The following is a 6,000-nucleotide window of genomic DNA, read 5'->3' as shown; positions in this document are numbered from 1 at the left end:
ATATATATTTTTATGTATATATATGATATGTCACTATTGACACAAGTGTATGAGCATAGGAATATGGAATAGAAATATGGAAATATTTAGCATACCTCTCTTTAAGAACAATTAAGAAGATAAACTGTAGTTCCTATGTAGAGTGTACATGTTTAATTTGATCCACAAATACAAAGTTAATTTATTTTCTATCATCATGGGTAATACATAAATACAAACTCACATTACAACAAAAACAAACAAACAAACATGAGTTCTTGGTCTATGCAAATACTTCTGGGTGTCTTAGTTCACTTCCCAAATGTATAATGGTTCACAATATAGTAAAATTATGAATGGAGTAAAGTTGGTAAAGCACTCAGTATATGGAGTTCTCTTAAAATGTAAAAAATATCCTAGAAAATTATAGTTATAGTTATAGATGAAAACATAAACAATGACATAATGGTATTTTCATCACAAATATTTTTCTAGATGTAAAATGACCCCTAATGAGAGAACAAAAAATGATTTTAAACAAAGCTATAAAACCTTGATATTTGATTCCTTTTTACAATTTGAAAAAAAAGAAATTAATTCATATAGATATGAGGTTCAACTTCTTTGAAGGTGGTAAAGCTTTTACATGTGTAAATTATCCTTGCAGGATTGAAAGAAATCAAACTGGAGAGAAGTTTTCAGTATATTCTCACTGTGGTAAAGTCTTGTTTTATAACTCTGATCTCCTAAGGAATGAAAAAACACATAGCAGAGAAATATGCTGTGAAATTAAGCAATGTGACGAAGTCTTTTCTTATCACAATCATCATGAAGTGCATAAAAGAACACACACTGGAGAGAAACCCTATGAATATGGTCAAAATGATAAAGACCTTCTTCCTCATGAAACTCATCTAAGTCATAAACGAACACATACTGGAGAGAAACATTATGAAAATAATCAATGTGTTAAAGCCTTTGCACATCTCAGTCATCTTCAATTGCATAAAAGAACACATACTGGAGATAAACCATATGAATGTAATCAGTGTGCTAAGGCCTTTGCATGTCACAGTGATCTTCAAAGGCATAATAGAACACATATTGGAGGGAAACCCTATGAATGTAATGAATGTGGTAAGGCCTTTGCATGACATAATCATCTTCAATTGCATAAAAGAACACATACTGGAGAGAAACCCTATGAATGTAATCAGTGTGATAAGGCCTTTGCAGACCCCGGTACTCTTAAATGGCTTAAAATGTAACATACTCTAGAGATACCTGTGAATGGAATGTGGTAAATTCTTTTTCACAATTATCTCCAAATACATAATATGAGCCCTTCTGTAGAGAAACCCTGAAGATAATTTTGGATACTTTTCAAAAACATGAAAAAAATCATACTGTAGTTAAACTCTATAAATGAATTCAGTGTCATAATGTTTTGTACTTCATATAAGAGTAAGACTTTGTGTGTAGTCATCTAAGAAAACTTGTGCATATTATCATGATCTTTTGGACCTGAGGAAAAACTGGGAGCTTATTTTAAATTGTTCCTTCAGATGTTAAGCCACTTATAGTCAGTTAACCAAAATCAGTTATTGCATAGAAAAAAGTTTGATAATGTCAACAATTTGTTTATGCATCATTATAACTCTCTTTATTTTAGTTTGAACCAGCAAAGTAATGGATAAAACATTATTGGAAACAGGAGGGGTTTTTCAACTTTGGTCTTTAAACCAGAGCCAAAGGAAAGAACTTTGTCTCTAAATCTAGAACTAGATAAAGAAACAACATCTTCCTGAAAAGAGCCAAAATATTAAAAAGGCCCAGTGAAAGAAACACAATTTGGCTCTCAAACCAGAGCTTTAAAATCCTAAAAGTTTCAACAATGTTTTTAAGCTCAAAGGATACCATTAACTGAAATATGAGAGACATGTAGAGTCAAATCTCTCATACATTTACTTGTATGTTTTGTATAAAAGTATCCTTAGAAGATGGGTATAAAATTATGGTTATCAGAAGATTGGGAGTGGTCATCAGGAAGGTAGGTAGGAGGTGATTACAAGAAATATTTTCTGAAAAAGAAAGATGGCTTGAAGTAATAAATGATGGAAAAATCACCCTTAACAGTGACTGCAAATAATATAAAATATTATGGAATTACCAACTAAAGAAGTGAAAGGACTATAGGAAAAGAACATTAAATCTTTGAAGAGGACAGCAGAGAATGGGAAGATGTCCCTTGCCCTTGTTAGGTAGAAATCAACATAGCAATCTACAGGCTCACTACCATTCCCATGTAAATATCAGAAAAATTCTTCACAGATCTCAAAATAAAAACACTCAACTTCATATAGAAAAGCCAAAAAAATTGCAGGATAGCCAAAACTATCCTATATGAAAATAATTTCTGCAGGCATCACATTCCTTGACTTCTTCAGATGAAAACAGAGCTGCAGTACTGACGAGAGCCTGGTGTTGGCACAAAAACAGATAGGAGGACCAATGGAACTAATGCTGGCTAAGACCCAGACATCACTCCACTCACCTACTACACCTGATTTTTGACAAAGCACCAAAAAATATGAAATGGATAAAACATATTTAACTAATGGTGCTGGCATAACTGAATATCAATGTGGGGAAGAATGAAAGTAGATCCACATCTATCATCATGAACAAACCTCAAGTCCCAATGGATCAAAGACTACAACATAATGACCTACACACTGAACTACATAAAACAGAATGGTGCCCGGGCGGTGGTGGCGCACGCCTTTAATCCCAGCACTCGGGAGGCAGAGACAGGCGGATCTCTGTGAGTTCGAGACCAGCCTGGTCTACAGAGCTAGTTCCAGGACAGGCTCCAAAGCTACAGAGAAACCCTGTCTCGAAAAACCAAAATAAATAAATAAATAAAAAAACAGAATAGTGGAAGTACACTTGAACACATTGGTAAAGAGAACTAATTTCAAATTATAACCCCAGGCATCACAGACACTGAAAAAAATAATAAATGAGATCTCCTGAAGCAAAAGTTTCTGTAAACCAAAGGACATGATCAACAACACAAAAAAGCCAGTCTGTAGTATGGGAAAAGATATTCACCTACCCCACATTGGACAGAAGACTGATCTTCAAAACATGCAAAGAAATTAAATAATTGGTCATCAAATAAAAAATGGAGTACTCCAATGAAAATGGAGTACAGACCTAAATAAAAATCTTTTAACATATGAATCTAAAATGACTGAGAGACACTTAAGGAAATTTCCAAACTCTTTAGTCATTAGAGAAATGAAAATTAAAACAAATCTGAGATTCCCTCTTGCATCTGTAACAATAGGCAAGATCAAAATACTGATGACAACTTAAGCTGGAGAGGGTGTAGAGTTAAGGGAACACTCCTCCATTGCTGATGGGATTACAAACTGAGCCAGCCACTTGGAATATCAGTATGGTTATTCCATAGAAAATTAGAAAGTCACCTGACTGGTTGTGAGGCATGTCTTCATTCCCTGCACTTGGGAGGCAGAGATAGATCTCTGTGACTTCAAGGCCAACCTGGTCTACAAGAGCTAGTTCCAGGACAGGCTCCAAAGCTAAAGAGAAACCATGTCTTGGAGAACCAAAAATTAAAAAAAAAAGACTGAAAGAAAATTAGGAAACAGCTTATCTTAAAACCCAGCCATGCCCTTTGAATATGTACTCAATGGATGCTCAATCATACCACAAGGACAAATGCTCAACTGTGTTCACGGCAACATTGTCAGAGCCAGAACCTGAAAACAACCCCTCCACTGAAGAATGGACAAAGAAATTGTGGTATATTTACACAATGGAGTACTACACGTGGATAAAAACAATTACGTCTTGAAATTTATGTGCATATTTATGGATCTAGAAAATATCCTAAAAGAGTGAGTTAACCCAGAACCAGAAAGAAAAATATATGTGCTCACTCCTAAGTGGCTTTTAGACATAAAACAGAGGACAATCAGCCTACAATTCACAATGCCCAGAATATATACAACAAAGAGGAAACAGACATACATAAATCTATTCTATATAGGCCATAGAGAAAGACAAGATCTTAGTAAATTTGAAACATGTGAATCATGGGAGAAGGGGAGGGGGGAGGAAGGGAGGATAGTAGACAAATATATAGTTGAATAAAAAACAATTAAAAAATCCTTGATACACAGCTGTTCCTGGGTGAATTATACAAAGTGATAGTATAAAATGAATAGCTAAAATATGGAACTTTGCTTAATTTTGTACCAGAATAAAATACTTCATCTTGCTAAGGCAGACTGATTTATGATATTTAATTTAAAAAAATCCTCACATTTTCCAAAAGAAAATTAAAGATTTGTACCATATCTCCCAATCTTCCCAAACCTATAATCACACATACAAACACACGAGACAGAAGTGTTTGATTTTACTTAATATAGCTACATTCATTCTAAGTTCATCATGTACCACTGAGTTCATGATTTAATGATGAATTTTGAAGGCTGTACAAGAGTGACAGACCCTGAACTATGTGAGTACTAATTGAATCTTTGACTTTTGAAAACACCAAGTTAGAGTGTAAGAATATCTTGGGCTTTTATAGGTCAGATGAGCACCTACAAAGCAATGGATCTTATATACAATATAGCTAGCATCCAGAATCAAGAGCTGGATTCAAGAAAGCAACCACACACTTTACAGATTCATTTACACTTGTAAGAGACCATGCCCAAGTGGATTGATATCTTAAAGCTATTGACTGAAGGAGCTCTCACAGCACCTACCCTTTTAACTTAATACGAAATTCCAAACCCTATAAAAAACTATGTACACAAGAAACAGATGTCAAAAGTAAAGTTAGAATTACAATTAGCATAATCAATATTTGGAAGGCATACATCCTAATGGTTTGATAAGCATTCTATCCTAAGGAGTCCATGTTGTAGTAGAAATGGCTTAACTAGATCATAAGAGGATGGTAAGTATGATTATCTCTTCTTCAACCCCATCAAAAGCCTGAGATTATCAATAATATTACTTGAGTAGGCAGGTAGTGCAGTCTAGAAGCTTCCAAAAAATGTAGTAGATGACAGAGACAACTGACTGACCAATCAACCAAATTCTCATCACAGTGTTGAATAAGACTTCATATCAGAATATAAAACAATCTTTAAAGAACTATGCAGTAAAGCAGGACAATGACCTCAAAAGGTAAACAATGTATAAAATTCTTGATCAGAGGTAGAGTTTTATAATGCAATATGATAAATATATCATAAAATTGTGTCAAGAAAAATATGTTTTAAACAGAGGTAGAATCTTGCATATATACAATCTGACAAAATAACCTTGTATAGTTGTTACAAATATTCTAAACAAAAATAGAAACATTCTATATAATAAATATAATTTGAATTTGTGTCAATATACAAAAGTCTATGTTGCGGGAGGTCCTCCCACTCCTCCATCTTATCACCGCTGAGGTACCAGCCCACTGGGGCGTGGTTTCTCTCCCTGTAAAAAAAGCGGCCACTTCCCTCTCCTCGCTCTCTTCACTTCCTGCTCCGCCTGCGACTAGACTCCTTTCCTGGTTGCGTAGAGGGCTGTTGCCTGGGACAGTGATCTGTAAGTTTTTTCCCCTTTAAATAAATACCACCCTAATAATCATAACCCCGAATTGGTGTGGCATTGTTTGTGACTTACGCCTTCATTTTTGGCACCCAACGTTTGGTTTTAGAACCTCTCCTTTCCCCACTCGCAGCCGCGAGTTCGGCTTGGCGGCCCCAAGTTCGGCTTGGCGGCTGCGGGCTTGGCGGGCTCTAGTTCGGCTTGGCGGGAGCCCTCCCCTTCCTCAGCTGCCAGGGGCCTTGGACTCCCCACGTGGATTTAAACTCCACAGGCCCGCGTAGTCTCTGGCCGTGTGGTTTGCTCTTTTCTGAGTCATTTTTAAATCTCCCTTGCAAGTACAGCTCTTAAGTGGCACGAACCAGAGCACGT

Source organism: Microtus oregoni, unplaced genomic scaffold (genome assembly GCF_018167655.1).
Source record: "Microtus oregoni isolate MIOR12 unplaced genomic scaffold, Mior012 000018F_ref0000195, whole genome shotgun sequence".
Lineage (NCBI taxonomy): Eukaryota > Metazoa > Chordata > Mammalia > Rodentia > Cricetidae > Microtus > Microtus oregoni.
The sequence above is the reverse complement of the archived record's forward strand: the minus strand, read 5'-3'. Positions refer to the sequence as shown.